The following is an 8,842-nucleotide window of genomic DNA, read 5'->3' on the forward strand; positions in this document are numbered from 1 at the left end:
AATCACATATATCAAACTTTTAGCAGTGATAGACTTATATAACATGTAACCAAAATAAGCCTTTGTAATACTACATGTCCTTTCACCAAAATTAGATTTTGTGGCCATTACAATAAATGGTAGCTAGACATTAGGCAAAGTTTCTACTGCTGCCAAGCATTTTCCTTTTTACTGGAATCCTGTTTTGTCTTTACATTTAAAACAAAAATGAATCTACAGAAAAGATCCATAGTGATGATTTTTGAAAGGTAGTACTCTAGGTCTGTATACTGAAACAGTTCATGCTATGTGTACATCTTAACCAAAATCCAAACAGCTGAGTTCTGGGCAGCTCAGCTATAGCTAAGGTATTTTCAGAATATGTCTGAATTTATTTTAAAACCGGTAGATGAAAAGGTTCAAACCACTTCTTTTCCCTGCAGAGAATGTGTAGGGATGGAGCTGGTGTACAAGGCAGATGCTGGTGTAACAGAACAAGAACAAACTAAGAAGAAAACAAAAAAAGAAAGAATTGAAGGGGAACAGATGAGTCAGAAGTGCAAGTCAGAATGCTGCATTGACATTCTCATTTACCTGCTGCTTGAAAGAGACCCTGTACATGCATGTTTGTCTGGTTTAGCAGATAGAATGGGTTTTCACAAAAGGAAGAGAGTAGGTGTCCTGGTTTCGGCTGGGATAGAGTTAATTTTCTTCTTAGTAGCTGGTAGAGTGCTGTGTTTTGGATTTAGTGTGAGAATACTGTTGATAACACGCTGATGTTTTAGTTGTTGCGAAGTAGCACTTATCCTAAGTTAATGATTTTTCAGTTTCCCATGCTCTGCCAGCAAGCAGGTGTGCAAGAAGCTGGGAGGGAGCAGAGCCGGGGCAGCTGACCCGAACTAGCCAAAGGGATATTCCATACCATAGAGCGTCATGCCCAGTACATAAACTGGGGGGAGTTGGCCAGGAGGGGCGGATCACTGCTCGGGCATGGGTCAGCAGGTGGTGAGCAATTGCATTGTGCATCACTTGTCTTTTCTTGGGTGTTATTTCTCTCTTTTTTTGGTTATATTCCTTTTCATTACAATTATTACTATTATATTTATTATTATTATTATTTTTAGCACTATATTTTATTTTACTTTAGTTATTAAACTGCTCTTATCTCAACCCACGAGTTTTACTGTTTTTTCCTTTCCTCCTCTCCATCCACTGGGAGGGTGGAGGACTGAGCAGCTGCATGGTGCTTAGTTGCTGGCTGGGGTCAAACCACAACAGTAGGGCAAACTACTATAGTCAGCATATGGATTTTCTTACTAGACTGCATTGAAAGCTGGCAATTTCCTTATACATTTTCTCTGAGATGAATAGAGTAGAAATATCTGAGGTTTACTGTTAAGATTCAGGCTTAAGTAAACATATTAGAAAATAAAATGCTGCTGGAACTCTTGCATTTCATCTTTTCTGAAGACTATATAAAATTTTGATTGCTATGTTTTTACCTAAACCCAGGTATGTATGAACTGCCACATGTGGCTGTAGCCACTGCCATTCTACTAGCTAGGTGAAGATTAGAAGCTCTTTCAGCGAAGAAAGATCTGAATTTTAAGTCAGCAATGAAAATTAAAAGAAAAAAATCTCTTCGTAAATTATAACTAGATTGATAGTGCAGAGTGCCCATGACATTTTAATCTGGTGAAAGTGGATGTTATAACTGATCTAGATTTATTATGTCTAGACTAAATTTAAACTTTATTTTTGTTAGAAAAAAAGAAAGACAAGCATTCAATTAAAGTAAGAATGATAGTTTTAACTTTTCTTAAACTCCCTAGCAGAAAAGCCTAGAAGAGAAATTATGTTCTCTTAATACGTATCTAGAGCAGGTTTACAGGTTGTTGAGCATCAGATAGGCACGGGATGAAGTTGAAATACATCTCTGTGATTAAATTATATCAAAACGCCATGATACAGAAACTCATTTCATCTAGAGCCATGATTACTTATTCAACCATTGCCCTGTATGAACATATCCCATTGGTTTCAGTTGAAGAATTTTGGTAAGAGAAGAGGAAAGAAATTTGGTGCTGGAAAAACAGTATGTGAAATGTACTGAAATAAATGTTGACTGAATTTTATCATTAAACTGCGTACCTGACAAAAGTTTTACACTGGTCAGATTTACATTCTCAATAACTGCTCCTGAAAGGGCATACTGTACAAGGACGCTGGCATTGTCAGAGGGGTAGAATGTGTTTTCATAGGAGGGAGTGACTGGAACAATTACTGCAAGGTTACTTACAAAATAATGACATTTAATTTAAATGACTGACAAATTTTCTGCTATATTTGTTGCTGATGCTGTACAGTGACATTAACATGCAGGTAGAAGTTTCCTCTATTGAACACTCTAGTGATTTAAGGCCATTTTACTTCAATTTTTACCTGAAAAACAGAACTACAGATATAACCAATTTTGGTCCATTCTTTCAGCTACCAATTCAGCCGTAGTTAATAGTAGTAATGTGTATGTAGGAGGGTGAGGAAGTATATATATTCACGGAGAATCACCTAAGAGCTGTGTATGCAAGAAAGTTAAAAAAAAAAAAACACAAAAAAAGGAAAAAAAAAAGAAGAGAAAAAGAAAAAAAATGCCCTTGTAATTCCATAGTTAGGACCTGAGGCATGACAGAATAAATGTTCAGCAACCAAGAATTCAGAGGTCAAACTAATTTAGTTTGATGCTTAAATGTGTATTTTAGAATCTGACCTTAGACTCCCAATATCTCACAACCTCAGTCTACAACTGCCATTTAAAATTTACTTGAAGAATTTGTTTAAGAAGATGATGATCGGTGATATATAACTTTTTTTTTCAATTTTTCCTTTAGAATATGTGGATTCAATATGGGCAGGCACTTCTATACGTTGTATCTTCTCATAATGCTATGTGAGAAGGGTATACACTTCAGTTGGAAGAGCGATGTCATTCCTATCCTAAAACTGGGAACTAAGGCCAAGAAAGACTAGATCAATAAACGTATGCATAGCAATGCTCAGTACTGAAATACCGAATTTTTACGTATTCTGCCATCAAGCTGAATACACAGTCTTGCACCATGCATACAGGTTCCCCATATAAAAGCACATGACTTTTCTAGTAGGGCCTGTTGCAACAGGATAAGGGGTTGGTAGTGGCAGCTGTCAGCGGTACTTCACAGTTGTGGTGCCTAAAAAAATAGAAAAGCAGCTGCCGAAATAGCTCAGCTGGGAGAGCGTTAGACTGAAGATCTAAAGGTCCCTGGTTCGATCCCGGGTTTCGGCAGAACATTTTGTTCTTCAAACATTGGGATATATATTTGGCAAGGCCACCTGGTTAGTCAACACGAGAGGATCTGTCAATCGAGCTGGCCCCATCCAATCAGAACTTTTATGTACTGTAGAAGGGGATAAAGTTCCTGTAGCACACATAAAAAACATGCTAGGGAAGACAGCCTGGGTTACTCCTGCCCCAGGCAAAGGCAAACCCATTCATGGGATTGCTTTTGCTCAAGGACCTGGGTGTACTTGGTGGCTGATGAGGAAGGATGGGGAATTCTGATGTGTGCCTCAAGGGGATTTGATTTTAGGTGAGAACAGCCAATAGATTAAACTGTATGATATTTATTGCTATATAATCCTGCCATTGTAGGTCATCATTATTGTAACTGTTATATGCTATATCAATGGTATTACAGTAAGAAACACTTAGATTAATGTAGAAAGAACTTTGATAAAACTGAGTGAAGTGCAGTAGTGATGGAACCAGGACTGACCAGCGTGCAACAATCCAACACTACACACCATCCTCCTGCTGTGCCCAATGTCACCCGCCTGCCACACCACACTGAAGCCCAGTTCTGTTCTGCTGACTGAGTGGACTTTGCACCATCCCTCCTGTCCAGACAGACTGTTATGACAGACAGGGTGTCAAAAAAATTACCACAGGGGACTGCAGACCAAGAGGTCCTTGGTTCAAATCCGGGTGCCCCTTTGTTTTTTCTCCACCCCTTATTCCATATCATTTATGTCATGCTCTGGTCCTACACTGTCCAGTACATTCTCGTGACCCACTAACCCCCTTCCCATCTTTTGATATAATACACAGATATCATTCCCTTAGTCTATGGACCACCCCTGTGAAATGTCTGTAAAATGTCCATAAATATCCACAAACATCCACAAAATTTCCACTGAGTTCATTTACTCCATGACTTTGGGCTCCATCTGTTAAGGTGGTCACTCAGGACAGGAGAGGTGGTGTGTTGCATGGAGTTATTGGACACCAAAGCCAGCTCAGGTCAGGCCACTGCTGCATTTGCACTGCTTCTTGTAAGGCTTGTCCTCCATTGGTTCAGGTGGTTCCTGTTATAGTAATTCCTATAACATGCAACTCAAATCATGGGTAACAACAATTTAAAGGTATATCCATCACAACCTCCACAATAGCCTCATCCTTTTGGGCCAGGTTATAGGGTTTAACATTGCAATGAACTCCTCCCCTCGCCCCTGCTCTGGCTTGGACTTATCCACAGACTGCAGTCCCTTAGGGGTGTACCTGCTCCAAGTGGAGCCTTATCCATGAGCCACCGTCTCTTCAGGGGTATACCTGCTGTCACATAGACTTATCCACAGCCACAATAGCTTTGAGGTGCACCTGTTCCCGCCTGGCCTTCTTCATGGGCCACAATGCCTTCAGAGATACACCTGCTCCAGCATGGCCTTACCCACAGCCACAGTCCCTTCAGAAGTAAACCACCTCCAACATGGCCCTACCCATGGCTGCAGTCCCTCCAGGGAAGTACCTGCTCTGTCATGGGCTTATCCACGGCCACACGCTTTGACGTGCTTCAGCATGACCTCATGCACAGCCACTGATGCTTCAAGGTGTACCTGTCGCAGTATGGACTTATCTACAGCCACAGATACTTTGAGGTTTACCTTCTCCAGCGTGGATTTATCCTTGGGCCACAATTCCTTCAGAGGTATACCTGCTGCAGCGCAGACATAACCATGGCCACAGACACTTCAAGAGGTACCCGCTCTGGTGTGGACTTATCCATGGCCACAGAGGCTTTGGGGTGTCCTTCTTCCGCATGGATTCATCCACAGGTCATAGTCCTTCCAACTCGAGTTCACGCTGGAGTTCCAGCCTGTCCAGTACAGCAGCACAGAAACAGCAGCAATACCCTGGCCATCTGCCAGCTCAGGTGCATCACCATTGCTGTTATCAAAATGTTCCCAGGCACAGCAGAGTAAGATGATAAGCAGTACAGCAGTAGAGCAAGCAGCAAAAGCAAAAAGCAGCCACTAACAAGCACTAGACTCTAACATACAGTAAGGCAAGCAAGCCCCATGGCAAGCACAGAAGCCTGTCAATTAATAGCTAAACAGCAATAACAGCTATGAATTTGATCTAGCACATTCCAATCAAATCTGTCGTTATCTCAAACCCTTTGAGCCCCACGTTGGGCACCAAAAAGGACTGTTGGGGTTTAACCCCAGCCAGCAACTAAGCACCACACAGCTCCTCGTTCACTCCTCCCCCGGCGGGATGGGGGAGAGAATCGGAAAGGCAAAAGTGAGAAAACTCATGGGTTGAGATAAAGACAGTTTAACAGGTAAAGAAAAAGCCATGCACGCAAGCAAAGCAAAACAAGGAATTCATTCACTACTTCCCATCATCGGCAGGCAGGTGTTCAGCCATCTCCAGGAAAACAAGGCTCCATCATGCGTAACTGTTACTTGGGAAGACAAACGCCATCTCTCCGAACGTGTGTCCCCCCCTTCCTTCTTCTTCCCCAGCTTTATATGCTGAGCAAGACATCATATGGCATGGAATATCCCTTTGGTCAATTGGGGTCACCTGTCCCAGCTGTGTCCTCTCCCAACTTCTTGTGCACCCCCAGCCTACTCGCTGGTGGGGCGGTTTGAGGAGCACAAAAGGCCTTGACTCTGTGTAAGCACTGCTCAGCAGTACCTAAAACATCCCTGTATTATCAACACTGTTTTCAGCACAAATCCAAGACATAGCCCCATACTGGCTACTATCAAGAAAATTAACTCTATCCCAGCCAAAACCAGCACAAAACTAAAAGAAGGTAGATTCAGACTAGATATAAGGAAGAATTTTTTTACGATTAGGGTGGTGAAACACTGGAACAGGTTGTCCAGAGAGGTGGTAGATGCCCCATCCCTGGAAACATTCAAGGTCAGGTTGGACAGAGCTCTGAGTAATCATCTGATCTAGTTGAAGATGTCTCTGCTCATTGCAGAGGGGTTGGACTAGATGACCTTTAAAGGTCCCTTCCAACTCAAACCATTCTATGACTCTATGAGTTAGAGACCAACAAATGGGATTTACAGAAGTCAGAAAGCTCAGAGAGCTGCCTCAGTTAGGCATGAGGATACTCTATGTTCCTCCTGTGTTGTAGGTTCTTCCTACTGACAGAAAATTCTTTATCCAGGAAACCTTCACTTGAAATGAAGGGCCTAAATAAGATCAAACCTTTTTCACCTGAAAGCCGAACACAAAAATTCAAGACCAGTGGGTCCAAAGAGCCACCAAGCCTTTCTTTCTTACCCTTATTGATAAGTTGCCTGGGACGTGTTCTTGCAAAGGCAGAGAAAACAAATCTAAAACTTCCAAATACCCTTTCATTTGTATTTTAGAAGAATGGCTTCTCTTTTTGGAGCACGTGGATATTTTTATCACATTCAATGGACATGAATTGATGGCAGCCAAGACGAGACTAAGCATGTTTTAACCACCTGCTTGCATCTCTTGCATTAACACTGCCTGGAGCACATGTTTTTCTGTATCAAGTCACATGGTGGCAGGCAGGGATAAATTCTATGTTAGAAATGACACCACACCCCTCAAAATTAATAAATTTACTAGTTGATTCTGAAATTTGAGCTATACAAGCCAGTACTGACCATCTCCCATTCCACTACCTATGCTTAAGTCTAAGTGGCAATTGGAGTCTGGCTAACTATAACATACAGATTTCCTAAGATAAATTCATATCAGCACAAGTCCTGTTAAAATTTGCAGCTTATACATCCAAATGGGTTTCGGTGTCCAGTTGAAGAGAGTGAAGGTGGGCACCCAGACACACCAGTAGTAAATCCTGATGGTGGTTCATCCTGATCATGGAATTCAATCCTGATCATGGAAAACAGTTTTTTGAGGATGCAAATTATCAATTAGTTTAAGAGTTTATCTTGTCACACATAACATATAAACCTCTAGAATGCAATTCTATACGATCAATTCAGAGAAGTCTAGTAGAATGAATTAATTTCTTTTTAGTGAAAAGTCTGTTGTTATAAAAAATGTGATTAAGTTGGAAAGAATATAGTTGTAAAAGAACTTACAATTTCAATGCAAAATAAAATAGAAAATTAGAAAAATATCAGTATTGACAGCCTATAAAAAATCTTACAAGAAAATCTTCTTTTAGATATTTGTTCTCCTTCTTCCTTGTCTGTTAAACTAAAAAAAAAAAGGGGGGGGGGGGAAGGGGGAAGACTGAAGCACTTTTAAAAATAGTTACCACTCTACTTTTAAAGTAGATTTTTTTTCCCCTCTTTCTTTTCCAAAATGGCTGACCTTACTACTATTGAGCAGTAGTAAATAAAATTTATATGCAATGTTTAGCGTTCTTTCTTAGTAAAAACAGTACTGTGAGAAAAAATTATTTCCCCACACACTTTGTCCCTTTTTTTACTTTATTCTTACTTGTGGTAGTTCAATCCCCACCGATTTTCTCACGGATTATTTAAGAAGTGGAAAAAAAACGTAAAATGTGTAACTTTCATTAAGACATTTTCATAACACAATTCTACCTTGAAATTACTGGAAAGCAAAGAATTCAAAAGAAGTTACAAACAAGGACACAATGGGAGTTTTGTTGCAAAAGAGGAAAAAAGTCAATCTGTTCTACTAAGGTATATTAATCTGATGATCATTCAGGAAATTGTCTTCCCCCAAAAAATGATGAGCTGGGTTTCAGCAGGCTTTTGCCCCATTAGCATTTAAATCTCATTAAGAAGCAAATCACAGGAGAATATATGGAAGGAGAGCACTGGCCAACTGTTCTCTCTTCCTTTGTGATAAATAGCTTTGTCTAAAAATAATGACATCTCGCTGATACTCTGGAATTTCAAATATATATGGTGCCCTCTGGGACATAAGCGTAAGAATACTGTTCAGGGGCAAAAGACTGACCACAGCAGGGCATAGGCAAGATATTACTTGGCTATGTTGTCCACCTACTGCCATAGAACACAATAATAGAGGACACAGTGCCTCCCTAGGAAAGTGCAAGAGCCAAAGTTTGGAAAGCAGACTTTGTTAACCTCTTCTGGATATTAAATATTGCAGAAGAGCCTTCCCTAGCTCTTCTACAAGGAATAGGAAGTCTGGGACAAAAGACAGGCAGAGATTCAAGGTCATTGATGTATCATTTTCTCATACCAGCTTGCTCCCCATCAAAAATTGTGGAATAATTGGTACACCCCTTTATGTGTTTAAGGCAGTTTTGTTTCTGCTGCAAGTTCTGAAGACTTTGCATAACTTACACACTATGGACATCTTACTACATAATAAATTTCTTCAGCTGACTTCTTCCTAGACTACTTCTATCCATGAAGAGAATATTTTCTTGCATATATGTAATATCTTGTTCCTTTCTTTGCTTTAAAGATACTTTATATGACATTTTACAGACTTGCCAGAGGCGGTTCAAGCAGATGTTTGAACTGCTGTTCTTACATTGTCTGAATAATATAGAGTGTGCCTTATGGTCTTGCCTGTGGTATG

General features: G+C 40.4%; 1 non-coding gene across 1 annotated transcript; it reads left to right on the forward strand.

Moving 5' to 3' along the window:
- The first annotated feature begins 3,228 nt into the window (after nt 1-3,228).
- Nucleotides 3,229-3,301, forward strand: TRNAF-GAA (transfer RNA phenylalanine (anticodon GAA)). Its single transcript has one exon. It is a non-coding gene; the product is annotated as a tRNA-Phe (tRNA).
- The last annotated feature ends 5,541 nt before the right edge of the window (nt 3,302-8,842 follow it).

This window comes from Gymnogyps californianus, chromosome Z (assembly GCF_018139145.2).
Source record: "Gymnogyps californianus isolate 813 chromosome Z, ASM1813914v2, whole genome shotgun sequence".
Classification (NCBI taxonomy): domain Eukaryota; kingdom Metazoa; phylum Chordata; class Aves; order Accipitriformes; family Cathartidae; genus Gymnogyps; species Gymnogyps californianus.